This window comes from Peromyscus californicus, unplaced genomic scaffold (genome assembly GCF_007827085.1).
Source record: "Peromyscus californicus insignis strain IS unplaced genomic scaffold, ASM782708v3 Scaffold_3__1_contigs__length_106647218, whole genome shotgun sequence".
NCBI lineage: Eukaryota > Metazoa > Chordata > Mammalia > Rodentia > Cricetidae > Peromyscus > Peromyscus californicus.
This window is the reverse complement of record NW_026294551.1, coordinates 31,790,859-31,805,680: the sequence shown is the minus strand read 5'-3', so window position 1 is coordinate 31,805,680 and position 14,822 is coordinate 31,790,859. Positions and strand designations below refer to the sequence as shown.

The 14,822-nt window shown below is 39.6% G+C and overlaps 1 long non-coding RNA gene across 1 annotated transcript; it reads right to left on the bottom strand.

Moving 5' to 3' along the window:
• Positions 1-645: 645 nt before the first annotated feature.
• On the bottom strand, positions 646-13,948 carry LOC128121335 (uncharacterized). Its single transcript, XR_008222151.1, has 2 exons — positions 13,742-13,948; positions 646-914 (listed from the first exon to the last, which is right to left on the bottom strand). It is a non-coding gene; the product is annotated as an uncharacterized LOC128121335 (long non-coding RNA).
• Positions 13,949-14,822: the final 874 nt, after the last annotated feature.

Here is a 14,822-nt window from a genome sequence, read left to right as displayed (position 1 = left end):
ACACACTGAAGCAGAGCCAAGTTATCCTTCTTGTTTTCTTGTGCCAGCCCTTTAGCGTATATCCTTTTGGGCTACCACGTACATTTCCACATGCCTTTGATAATGATGGAGCTTCTTGATTCAGAATGCAATTTGTGATGTTTCTTCTTCAACATGAAAAGTGGCACAGGTCTTCTTCCTCGGGGCATGAATCTTACCTGAAATTTCTAATAAGAATTTGGCCTGGGGAGATGGCTCAGTGGATAGAGTTCTTGCCATATAAGTGTCAGGACAGGAGTTCAGATGCCTAGCACTCATGTAAAAATCCAAGTAGGTGTGGTGGCTGCCTGTGATCATGGCACCTAAGAGGCAGAGACAGGGGATCCCCAGGACAGGATGCCTACCTAGTGTATGTGAATCTATGAGCTCTAGGTTCAGCAAAGGACTGTACCTTAGTTAAGAAAAAAAAGTGGAGAGCAATGGAGGTAGACAGCTGTGTCAACTTTGGGGTTCCACATGTGGACATATATATAGCCATGTACATACACATATATGCCCGCACATATGCAAGCAAGCATCTGTCTCTGTCTCTGTCTCTGTCTCTCACACACACACACACACTCCATACCTACACATTATTGGTGAAATTATTAAGGCAACTCCACATAGTTAAAAGGGAGATTTATTTTGTGGGTTAACTCACAAGTGAAGAGATAGGTAACAGGGTCTGGGAAAGGTGTAGCACAGTCCGGCAGTGTTCTCTGGAGAACTCTGCTCAGTCTATCTCCAGCGTCCAGGGTCCAGGAACCAAGAGAGCCAGTGCATCTGGATCTTGCGTCTTCAGGGTCCTCTCTCAGCCCGCCTTGTAGGCATGACAGTTACCGAAGCCTCAATGGGGGTTGGAACTTCCAGATCAAAGCTAGAATGGCTACCCACTACAACACATCCAAAAAAGGAAAAAATAAATTATAAACTTCTAGCATACCATAAGAAGTTTAAAAACTCAGTTAACTTTTTTTATTATATGTGGTCTAGACATGCCATTTTTATAACAAAATGGGATATCCATTGCTAGAAAATATTTTGTATTTCAAAATAAAATGCTTCTAGAAGCCAGTGGGAATTAAGAAAGAGGCCAGAAACAGAAGAACATGCCTAGCAATTACAATGAATTTTGTATGAAATTTGGCACCCAAGTCTTAGAAGACGGAACAAACTATGTATTACTCAGAGACAGAGGCTGAAAAAAATATACTTGGATATGAACTCCAGCTTGGAGAAAAGGATTGGAAGGTCCTTCCACAGTCCTTTGAGGGGACAACTGAGAGGGAATGGCTGTTGTTCAGGTCACCTGTCCGGGTTGGTGACAGAGATTAGTGCTGAGAACTGATGGCTCTTGGACAGAATTCAGGGTGAGCTTTAGCACTACAATGGACTCTTAAAGCATCATGGGAAGGAAGTTTTGCAAAACAATTGGCAGAAAAAGTATCATCATAGAGAAGAAACTTGGAAATGGAAATCATCTAGGTTCTAAATCTGGCATGATGCCTTATCTCCAGGCTCCAGTAAGCCTAGAATTAGGAGGAAATAGGGAGTATTGATCCAAATTAGACGTAGGATACTAGAGCATGGGGATGAAATGTTGTAAGTTAGTTAGTGGGGAGGATGGGCTAGAGAAAGTTGGTAGGCAAGCATGAGAGAGTCAGAAAGAGGATGGCAGATAATAAAGCCTATAGAAGAGGAAGGTTATGGTCACAGGGGTGGCATGGGATATGGAGACAAAGTTTAGAGACACCAGGTGATTGTTTTTCACCTTATGGCTACTGTGGTTGTCATCCTAATGGATGGAACTCTGTAAGTGATTCAGTGGAAAGGTACTGAGTAAGGTAGTATTAGAAGCAAGAAAATGTTCGTTCTATACAGTCCCTAAAGTAATAGAATTGATTTCTACTGAATTATCTATAGAGACTGAATAAATGAACATACATTTAAAAATGTTTATATCATGGTTCCACTTTAAAAAAATAAGCTCGAATAAAATTAGAAATTGATATGCTCCATGGTGAGACATATTTGAAGTGGCATATGGGCAGAAATTTGTACTTAGCTTAATATAAAATGGTTGAGAAGACAAATCAGACAGACAAATGGCTTCCTACTGCTTAGATAATTTTAGGAAAGAAACACACTTGGGTGTAATGATAATCCAAGGTCTGTTCATACACAAGCCAGTAAGCACTGAAGTCTACAATCACTGCAAACATTTGACTTTCCAATCAGGCCTGTTCATAACTGAGCTTCTCCAATGCTTTGTAATGCTATTTCCCAGGAACTATGGGGTCCAAAGCATTCATTCCTGAGTGGGAGAGTTGTCCTCATACTCTGCTACTGAGCACATGGGTTTTCTTTCTCTGTTCACTGCTCCTTTGAATAGAGATTGAATTCTCCTCTCAGATTTATGGCTCAAGAACAGTTTGATGGGCACAGTCTCTATCCCAATTTCCAGTTTCTATCAGCAATTTATCTGGTGTGGTTTGGCTAAACTGAGCTGGCATCTTATCACACTCCTCAGGGGCTGTTCATGATACTCTGAACTAATGGTGAACATAAAAATAGTATCATCAATAACAATAAATCCAAAGAAAAGCCACCAAGCTTTATACACACTCCTCAGCCTGCACTGTGAATTTTCCCATTGTTTTCTGTCTCTGATATTTTTCTTGTGGAAATGTGTTGACCTGGAAAGCTATTGCCTGCTCACCACTAACACGTGTCCTCATCTCTCATCCATTTCTACTACACAGTCTCTGGATATTCGAAGACATTTTTCTAAATATCACTTACCTGATTGGGAATTAAGTAGGTATTCAGTATTGGGCAGGTATCTGACCTGGGATAGGCTGGAGCATTTTCTATCTTTGTCCCAACTGTCTCATTTTGTGAGTCAAAGTATGAGTAGACCATGAGCCATATGGCCTAGTTTCTATTTTGATGTTTACAGATTCACAAATAACTATCAAGAAAGCCCACTACAGGACCTGTTGGACACAAGAAGCTTGCAGGCCTTAATCACATTGAAACAGTGGGTGTAACTCTACTTTTGATATTTAAAAAAGTTTAATAGAATCTACTTCCTTTAAAAAATTTGATGAAATCTACCTATTTCTTATCAAAGATAGACTCATTTGAGTATATGTATAGTTTTATTATTTCTATAATGGGACCCAAGAAAGACCCCCTTGATTTTAATTATTAATGAATATGTATAGAACAATTGATGAATGGACAGGTGAGAAATGCTTTTATGATATATGGCTTAGCTACCTGTTAAAATCCCAATAACCTATATCTTCTCAGGGAGTTTTGGGTGCTGTAACTTAGTCTCAGGCATCAGTGTGCACTCAGCCTATTTGGTATGCACTTATTTCTACTAGTATGATTAGAAAAGTCTTGTAAAAAAATCTACACCAAAATCTAACGGGCCATTTTTATATACGTGTCTGTGTGTACTTGTCTGTTTATGTATGCAAGCAAGAGTGTATGCCCATGTTTGGAAGTCAGAGGTCTATACTGGATCACTTCAGTCATGCTCTACCTTGTTTGTTCTGAGACAGAATCTCTCACTGAACTTGGAGCCCTATGATTCTCCTAGGCTGGCTAGCCCACAAGCTCCAATGATTTACCTGTGTCTACCCACCAGCACTGAGATTACAAGTGCCCATCAGCATGCTTGGCATTTCAGATGGGTTCTTAGGCTTGAACTCAGGTCCCCATGTCTGCATTTCAACTACATTAATGACAGAGCTGTATCCTCAGTCCTGACAGGACCAATTTTGATTATTCGCTGCTTTAGGGTAAGAAAATACATAGTTTTTTTTTTTTTAGGTTTATTTATTTATTATATATACAGTGTTCTGTCTGCATGCATGCATGCATGCCAGAAGGGGGCACCAGATCTCATTACAGATGGTTGTGAGCCACCATGTGGATGCTGGGAATTGAACTCAGGACCTCTGGAAGAGCAGCCAGTGCTCTTAACCATCTGAGCCATCTCTCCAGCCCGACATAGTTTTTTTTTAAGGGGTGCTTAGACTTTCTGTTTTATGGTCAAATAGAATCATAAATAATTTTAATAATCTCAGAAGAAGATGAATTAATTATTGGCCAATGCTACTTCCTGAGTATGTGAAATTAACTTTCGAATGGTAGTATGACTTTACCCAGAATATTTCCATTTTTTTCTAAAATGATTTAAATATATCAAATTCAATTAATTTTTGATAGTGACATGCATGGAAAAGTACTTTTTTCCTGTAGAATACTTTGGTTTTAGACTGGAGAACCCATAGATTGTGTCATAGTATAAGGCACAATAAAGTAAGTGGAGTATAGAGTGTTTGCTTTCCTAGCTGCTTTCTTCAGTAGCCTTCAAACAACCCTTCTGCTGTTTGAAGGTGCTGGGGATTTTCTGTTAGGTCAGCACCTCTGAGGCCTGGTGAGGATGAATGGGTAGAAAAAGCTGGTAAAGGGCAGATTTTTGTTGTCCTGCATTAAACAAATTCTCCAAGGTCGAGTTTGATCATTGCACTTGGAGAAACCCTTCCGAAAATGCAGGAAGAGAAAGAGAACTCTCAAATCCCTTGATCGCCCATCTGTTTCACCTAAAAATCACGCTGGCCTCCCCTGGCTACAGTAATGCTTTATTGTGCCTTCCGACTCCATGACGTTTAGTTTCATACAAAGAAGTCAAGAATAGTATCTGTAACAGAAAAGTGTGGTAGGGGTAAAGGAGACAGAAAATAGGTCACTGATGGGAAGTTGTCTTGTTTGCTCGTTTGTTTGATTTTACTTGAGTATCAAAATCCAAGTGTCAGGTATTGTGTTGTGACATCCTCTCCAGTGAGACCATCATACTTCATTTCAGTCTCTGGGTGCCTATGTGACCACACAGAGAGAAAGCGGTTGAAGCTGGAGTTAGCCTTAACTTGGGATAGATCATTTCCCTAGTTAGCCTGCTTTCAATATCCATCTTTCCCATCAAAAGCACAAAGGAAAAGCAGGATTGTGTCAATCATATGCAATCTGTCCAGCCACACAGTCTTCACACAGAGCAGTGGTTCTCAATCTTCCTAATGCTGTGACCCTTTAATACAGTTCCTCATGTTGTGGTGACCCCTAACCATAAAATTAGTGCTACTTTGTAACTGTAATTTTGCTGCTGTTAAGAGTCGTAATGTGAATACTCTTGGTGACAGAGGTTTGCCAAAGGGGTGGTGACCCACTGGTAGAAGACCACTGACCAAGAGGCGCTCATGATTTGCACAATGTTTTTCTGTCCTTTTAGGATGTGTGTTTGTCTGTCTCAGTGCATACTGATGTGTGGACATGTACCTATGTGTCCATGCATGTAGAGACCAAAGGAAAACCTTGGAAGTCATTCTTCAGACACCATCCAACTTTTTCTTGCTGACTAGTGAGCCCTGTGGATTTGTCTGTTGGCCTCCCTAGTCGAGGGACTACAAGTACACTCACCAATCCTGGCTTCTTATGTGGGTTCTGTGGATCAAACTCATTCCTTGTGCTTGCAAAGAAAGCACTTTACCAACTGATCTATTTTTCTAGGCTCAAAGTTCCAAACATTTGCTGGAAAATATATAGTTGGTTCTAAGGGTCCACTGTTGGTATTGCTGATTTTGGTGACAGATTGGAAATAGTAACAGAATAGGACTGAAGTATCTAGTGTACAGACACTGCTAATTATTGCTGATCTGGGCAATTGAACATTTAACCTCGCTGGCCGACTATTTGTAGTGAGTCAGCCTAGATCAATGCTTTAAAAGTGTTTCCTTTTGAGAGGCTGTTCGTGATGTCTGTTGAGGGCTAAGGAGGAAACCTGGTAGATCAGCCTCCAGTCCTATCATTGCTTTAACACAATGAGAGGAATTTCTCTTCCCTCTTAGGTGTTCAGAAGATCTCTTCAGGAACTATAGTTCTCTGAATGGTATTCTGGATAATCAGGATTCCAGGTTGAGAGAGAGGGAAGGCAAAATGGAGGAACAGGGCAGGAAAGTGTTCTATTAGCAGCCAGGGCAAATGTCAAGGGAACTACAATGATGAATAAACTCTTCGTTATAAAATGGCAGCGGAAATTCTGTCTTCACAATGAATTCTTTTCAGTGTACCTCACTTCACATAGCCCTTTTTGCTTCAAAACTCTCACAGTTCTTAGCCAAGTTACAGCCTTTGACTGATACATAATGCTGTTTAAAACAATGTTTAATGAAAATTGATAATATTAGTATTGCAATCTTATGGGTTTATTTGTTCCTGGTAGAGAAAATTTCATTTATGTGATTGGTCTCTGTGGTTGGTTACAGCATAGTACAAGGTGATTTTCCAAGGATGAATTCATGCAGTTGATGAAAAGTTAATGAGCTCCTTTAAAGCAGACAAGCTAATTTTGGATCTCTCTCTCTCTCTCTCTCTCTCTCTCTCTCTCTCTCTCTCTCTCTCTCTCTCTCTCTCTCTGTGTATGTGTGTGTGTGTGTGTGTGTGTGTGCATACCTGTGTACACATGCACATGCATGAGTGTGTGTGGGCACATGTGCCTGTGGGTGTGTGTGCATCTGTGTTCAAGTACACATGGAAGCCTGAGGTGAATGGTGAGAATCATCCCACAGTGCTCCTTTACTTTATTAATAGTGGCAGGATCTCCCAGTCAAACCCAGAGCTTATGATGTGGCTATTATCACTAGCCTGCTTGCTCTGGGAATTTCTTGCCCCTGCTTTCTGAGATACAGGAAGACTGTGATGCACATCTGGCATTTGAATAGATTTACAGTGATCTGAACTTGGGTTTTTATGCTTGCATGACATGTGTTTTAACCACTGAGGCATCTAATGTGCATTTCTGTGTTGGTCTCAGTATCTAGCAGAAAATTATGTTTATTCAATGTAATGCAGAATTTGAAACAATTTCTCAGTTACTCCCCAGAATGTTGCATGGGAGAAGTTTTAAAAAGCTACATGAGCAGTCTCAGTGTGCCATAAAATAGAAAGTCCATGTTCAGTTTTATCTCCTTGCAAATTGTCTTTAAAAAAATCAATCAATCAGAAAAACAAATTGATGAAAATTAAATGGAGAAAAAGCAACTGATTCTCTTTCCATTCCCCAACATTATGGTCTAAGTGTATAGAAATCCCTAATCCTCTAGAAGGAAATGTTCCTATAAACACGTCCCATCTCAGTGCTTAAGCTGTAGAAACACATCAGCAATATCAGAGAGCCCTGGCCAGCATTTTGTACAACATATTGGAAGAAAAGGAAATTACCCTTGGAGATTATCTAACTCACAGTCAGTTCTTCAGGACTGCATTTTGATGAAACATATAAACTGAGCATTAAGAAAATCTCCCAAACAAAACAGAGTGATTGAAAGCACCTTGCAGTCCATAAGTGAGTCCTGAGGGCCAAGGGCAATTTGACCAGAGCTAGGCCATTAGACACCAGGCTGATTAAGAATTATCAGTACTCTAGTATAGTTGGGCTAGAAGATAAAGCAGAAGGCACTATGTACTTTCCAGTATATATTTATAACATTCACATTGCAGTTTGCTAGTTCGATCATTTTTAATAAATCCATTTTTGTCATTGCTGAACAGTTTCCAACTAAAGAAACCCTCCAGGTGCCATTAAATAGGGAAACTGGGGCTGCATCAATGTCACCTGATTATTAGAATTAATCTTCTGGCACCTGTCTCATTTTCAGAATTCTGTTTTAAGGAAATTAAACTTTGGAATGCTGTGTGCTTAAGTACATATTGTTCATGTACATGGGAAATTGATACTAACATTTGCCAAGTTCATAATCAACTAAGGAGTAGGTCACCCTGCGGAGGGAGGAATCTGAAGAGCAATCACTCCATGTTCCCCTGCTTTCCTCTACACTCTTGTCTGTTTACAAGGACTCTCTGGCTTTCAGCTAGCAAAATAGACTTCTCTTCCTTCTTTTCAAGCTTCCTTCTCATGGTTTTCTTCTCTCTCCCTTGCTACTCTTCTCCATCTACCTGCCAGTAATTTGAGAAGTACATTCCCCAAGTCACTGTGGAAGCAGGAGAGGCATGCCATCCCGACACGGTGTTCTTCAGTGTTCAATGATAAGTAATGGTGCCTTGGATTGCCTGCGATAAAATATCCATACCAGGCTAGGTTCTCTGTTCATCTTGTTGAAGTGTTTCTTTGTGTCTGAGATGATAAACTTTCATGTGTCAGGAGACACAGAGGTCTGATATAAAACATAGTGAAGTATGCTTAGATGTGCTGATACTCTTTCTTTGAAAATATGCATCATTTCAACATCCCAGTCACTGGTAACAGAGAAAAGCTTGAACATAGTTTCCTATTCTCTTCTTCAGACTTATTGACTAGTGTGTCTGGACACCATGATTCTCATTCAAGTTTTAGACACTCCATACCTTAGACTTCAAGATGCTAAAAGGACAAGAATAAATCTTTCTTCCATTTCTTATAGCCACATGATTCCTATCCATGTTATTCTTTTATTATCATTGTGTACATGAGTGCGAGCTTGTGTGTGTGTGTGCATTTGGGGGGGGGGGCGGGCGGCGGGGGCGCTGCATGCCATGGTGTGGAAGTGAGAGAACAATTTTGTGAAGTTGGTTCTCTCCTCCTACATTTATCTGGGTTCAGATGTTGACAGGGTTGGCTTCGGGTTGCCAAGCTTGCAGGTACTCACTAGCCCATATCAATTCCCTTCTAAGAAAGTAGTAAGTTGTATTTGATAGACTACTGAAATAGCAATGAACATAATGTATGAGAAAATTTGCAGAAGGAGATGATTACTGCTTTCTATGTATTGGAATCAATAATTAAAACATGCCTTGACATGTGAAAACAGATTGAAGGTTGAGATTATTGAATGTATTGGTCACTTTTCATGTTGCTATGAAACATACCTGACAGAAACAACTTAAAGAAGGAAATACTTATTTTGACTCATTGCTTCTATCCATGATGGCTTGGGAAGGCATGGGTAGAGTTCATGGCAGCAAGAACCTGTGAGAGAGCCTTCTCATGCCTTTTTTTATTTTATTTTATTTTATTTTATTTTATTTTATTTTATTTTATTTTTGAGACAGGGTTTCTCTGTGTAGCTTTGGAGCCTTTCCCTGGAACTCACACTTTAGCCCAGGCTGACCTCAAACTCACAGAGATCCGCCTACCTCTGCCTCCACAGTGCTGGGATTAAAGGTGTGCGCCACCACCGCCCGGCTTGCCTTCTCAGGTCTTAAGAAAATCAAGAAACAGATGAGGCTGGAGAGATGGCTCAGTGGATAAAGTGAGGACTGGGGTTTGGATTCTCAGCACCCATATAGAAGCTTGTCGCCATGGTGCACTTCTGTAAACCCATGGAGAGATGGAGACAAGCATATTCCTAGAGTTTGTTGTCTGGCCAGCCCTGCTGACTCAATGATCTCCAGGTGCAGTAAGAGACCCGTTCTCAAAAAACAAGGTGAAGAGTGAGTGAAGAAGACAACAGACATTGGTTCCAGGCACACACACACACAGGCACGCTCACACCCATGTACCCATGGACCCACACATGCATGCACCCATGCACCCACTCATGCACCAAACAAAAGCAGAGAGCTTGAGCTGGAACCAGAGGTAGATATAACTTTCAACAACCACTCCCAGTGTTCCATTTCTGCTAGCTAAGTCACATGTCCTGTAGGGTCTACAGCCTCCAATCTTACATCACCAGCTACAGGGTTGTTTCACAACCACATCACAGCATCAGTGGCAACATCCCTTCTTTCAGGTTGAACAGCAGGCCCAAGTGGGCCTTTAAGTGGCAAAGATTTTGACAGTATCATCATGTATCTAAATAAGCCCTCTACAGTGATTTTTAATCTTTGAAAAATGTATTTGAATTTCAATTACCCTTTTGCAAATGCACGGGATAGTTTACTGTCTAAGCCTTTCACCTATAAAGAGAAATGCCATAACACTCACGTGAATGTTTGAGTCGTCTGTAGGGTTGACTGCTTTACCTTGTTGACTACCTGCTACTCTGAGATATTGAACCAATGGCTAAGCTTCTCCCTGGGCACATCCTTCTCTCCATCTTGCTACTGCCAAAAGAAGGCTACTCTGTAGATGGTGCTGTCAATTACCAGTCAATTTGATTGCCTGTGGGACACCCAGAGACATGCACACTCTTTAGGGTGACTCTACTGTTGCTGTTCATAGCTTAGTTGAGTTTTATCTTATGCAGAGTAGGGTCACTTTGACCGGTTATTCCTAGAAGTGACGAGTTTGATATAGAAATCCAAACTTGCTAATTCCCTAGGAGATTAATTTTCTGTGACTGTGTGTGAGGCAGATGCTAGCTTCTCATCCTCCGACTGTATTCTGAAGGGTGAAGGTTGTTGGCAGTTTTTCTTCTTTCAATCTTGAGGATGCTATTTCTTGTGAATGAAGCATTAAAATAGAACTCACTGCCTACGCCACTTCTGCTTCGAAAACTGTCCTTCAACTTTGTTCAGCTGTATCCCTCCTTCAAGCCTTGACACTGCCCACTTGTCTTCCTAAGGCAGCCACACTCCCTGGTGTGCTCTGACAGTACACCTCCCACAGACTTGATGCAATATTGAAAAGAAGATATATAGAGAATATATGTATGTTCCTCACTACTAAGCCTAATTTCAAAGTTATAAAATTAATTGGCTCATTTTTCCCTTGGCCATTAGCAAAGAGGAGATTCATAAGTCAGTGTTGATTGAAGCATATTTATTTAAATATTTAAATGATAAGAGTAATACATGCTTGTTGTAATGATTTAAACATTCCAGAAATATTTAAATCAGAATCATCTGTGTTCTCCCCCAATCTCCAAAACCTCCCTTTCCAGTGGATCACAGTTAAAAATGTGTTGTTTTAAATTCTTTTCATTTTAATTTATTTCTGCAAGATTATATCAATTCTACAAATATGTAATTGGATTATAAAAACAGAATCAGAATTTGTGTTATTCTAAAACTTTTTTCACTTTAGCATATTTTGTGAATACACTTTCAAAGTAACATTTTAAAATACAGCTCATTTAAGAGCTGGTAAGATGGCTCCATGGGTAAAAATACTTGCTGCCAAGCCTGATGACCTCAGTTTGTCCCTCAAAACCCACACTGCAGAAGGAGTAGTCCCTCTGACCTTTACCTGTATCCCCACACTCAATAAATAAGTAAATAAGTAAGTAAGTAAAGTACAAGATTTTTAAAAATAAAAACATAGTTCATTTGAAAACATGACTACATTTGTATTCCATATTGAGAATCATCAAAATTTAGGCTATCATTCTCATATTGATAGGTATGCACATTACTCTTAAGTTTTTTGCTAATAAAATATGACTTTCATGATCATTGATATACATTTAATATAGGATATATAGAGATGTTAACATATAAACATTTATATGTAATTGTATATTACAAATCCCTAACTCCTAAGAGGTAGGACTGACTGGACAAAAGTATTTGCATTATATATTTTGATTAGTAGTTCCAGGCTATTTGAAAACTGTTGAAAAATGCTGTTCTCCTTGATTCCAAGCAAACTTATTTTGCTATTTCCCTACTTTTATAGAAGGTTCTAATTTATAGCAGAGGGAAGATTTATAACTTAAAACTTTATATTTATTTTATCAACTTTTCTGAATGTTTTAATGTGTATATTGGCCTTTTCTTTTGTACTTCACCTTTTTATTAAAAATTGATTTTTTTCAAACAATACATTTTGATCACAGTTTCCTTTTCCCAACTTCTCCCAGAGTCTCTCTACCTCCTCACTCTTCAAATTCCACACCCTGTCTTTCATTAAAAAACTAATAGGAAACTAAAATAAAACAACCAAAACAACCAAAAAGAATCAAAGAAAAATTACAAGAAACACATACAGAGCAGAGAGACACACACACTTACACACAGAAATTCCATCAACACACAAAATCAAAAACCATGGTATGTAAGCAAAAAACCTATAAAGTAAAAATCTGCCCAGACAAGGTTTTATGGTACAAAAAAAAATCCCTCCAAAAATACCATTGAGCTTGTTTTGTGTTGACCATCTACTGATGGGCATGGGGCCTGCCCTTAATGTGTGGTTTGTATACCCAGTGAGACTCCATTAGAGTAAATCAATTTTTCCTTTGAAAGTGGTTGTCAATTGGAGACATGTTCTGGGTTAGGGATGGAGGCTCAAGTCTACTTCCTCTTTCAGCACTGGGATCCCATCTGTCTAGGATCTGTGCATGTCCTGTGCATGTTGCCATTCTCTGTGAGTCCATATGTACAGCAACCCTGTTGTGTCCAGAAGGCCTTGTTTCCTTGGTGTCCTCTATCCCCACTGCTTCTCACATATTTTACTTTCTTATTGTTTCTTCACTCACTTCACCTGCTTTCTATAGTTTGTTCTCTTTAATTACCCCAAAAAGTCAATTTTCTTTCTTTCTTTTTTTTTTTCCAAACATATGGTAGTTATTTTTGTCATCCATACAATTTCAAATAGGCTGTGTCTCTCCAATTCCATCCTTTACCTTTTGATTTTGCTATAAAAATGGGATTTTGTTCATCTATTACAGATTTAAATCATTAAAAATAACTTCTAGGCTGGGCGGTGGTGGTGGTGGTGCACACTTTTAATCCTAGCACTTGGAAGGCAGAGCCAGGCAGATCTCTGTGAGTTCAAGGCCAGCCTGGTCTACAGAGCGAGATCCAGGACAGGCTCCAAAACAGAGAAACCCTGTCTTGAAAAATAAACAAACAAACAAAATAACTTCTAGATTTCCTGCTCTCCTTAAAATCTTTTACAAGGAATGTGTATTTCTTTCTTTCTTTCTTTTTTTTTTTTTTTTTTTTTTTTTTGTCTTTGGAGACAGGGTTTCTGTAGCTTTGGAGCCTGTCCTGGACTGGCTCTGTAGACCAGGCTGGTCTCGAACTCACAGAGATCCACCTGCCTCTGCCTCCTGAGTGCTGGAATTACAGGCGTGTGCCACCACTGCCCGGCTAGGAATGTGTATTTCAAATAAAAGGTTTTATACATAAGTTCTCATCCCCCCCCCCCATTTTGAAGAATCTGTTTTCCTCTCCAGACTCAAAAACCCTAGGTTACACTTTTTTTTTTTTTTTTGGTTTTTCGAGACAGGGTTTCTCTGTGTAGCTTTGTGCCTTTCCTGGATCTTGCGCTGTAGACCAGGCTGGCCTCGAACTCACAGAGATCCGCCTGGCTCTGCCTCCCGAGTGCTGGGATTAAAGGCGTGCGCCACCACCGCCCGGCCTAGGTTACACTTTTGTTGCCCAAGAAGGCTTTTCTTGTAGAGAAATGTTATCTTTTTTCGTTTGTTTTTAGATTTGTGCTCTAGTGAAATTGCCAGCACCTGTTATGTATTTACTGTTTTTTAGTTTGAGATCACCATTTAAATGGGTTTGCGGTAGTGGACTAGAGTATAGAGACACTACTCACAGAGTCAGATTGATTGTCTTTGATATATTCAAGATCCTGGATTAATTCTTCAAAGACAGAACATAGTGAAGGAAACTTCTTCCTATATCCATCCAGACAGCCGGTACATTGACATACAGGCGTAAATGTATTTGTGTGTCTGTGCATGTGCGTATGTGTGTGCACGTGTGTGTGTGTGTGTGTGTTCGTGTGTGTGTGTATGTTATTGGGCAAACTTACCTCTGAATCCTCATGGCTCAGCTGCAGCCTTCGCCCTCCAACAAGCTTTCCTTTGATTTGGGAGCAGGCTGCTCTAGTATCGCGTGGTCTGGATGCTCTCCAGAAAGCTGGACTGTGCATTCTATACCAGATACCTCTTTCCTTTGAGGTCTTCATCTCAGCCTGTGGAAAGGCTCTTCTAAATTCCGTCTTTGTTCTTCCTCAGCCCTAGAAGCGTCAGCTGCTCCCTGCATCTGCTGTGCTGTTTTTACTGAGCCTTGGTTAGAATCCTTACTCCTTTTAGTAGGTGACCACGCTTCACTCCTTAATTTTTATATTAATCTTCATTGTTCCTATGATTGTGGTTTTATTCTTCAGACTTGACCTCAATGATACCTAGTTGTAGCTGGGATGTTTCTGGGAAGAAAAGAACAGAAAGAGGGAAGAAAAGACAGGGTGCACCTTTGGGGATGAGGTCACAGACACTGATGTAGGGACAAAGGAACAAAATATGAAAGGTAGCTGCAACTCCACAGAAGTCAAGTGGTATGAGGCTGAACTGGGCCCTAGAACCGTGTGACTCTCCTAACCATGGTCTGTGTATCTGCAAAGGACTACTTTGGACATGCTCAGTGTTTCCCAATCTGTGTTCTTTTAAATTTTGGCCTATGCTTGCTCCAACTGTGCATCAGGTATACTTTTATGTAATTAATATATTTTCAACCAAACTATTTTTAATTAGTAGTCTTGACTTTCAGTATAGGTATAAAATAAAAATTATTGAATAATGTAGATTGGGCCATTTTAAAAAACTCAAGCTTAAGAAGTAAGCTTTATAACAAAGTATGATGACATGTGTGAAGATGTCATTAAGAAATTCAATGTTTTTTTTATATTAACTTAAAATTAATTTAAAAATCAATAAAACCGATATGTAATCTTTAGATAATGATAGGTGGTAGTGATGTAGATTTCCCATAAATGGATTATATTGACTAGATCAAACATTTATTTACTGAAATAAAGTGTTCCTATTGAGCCAACACCCTATCCTATGACATTGCATGCAATGAACTTTGACAAAGACAAAACCAGAATACTC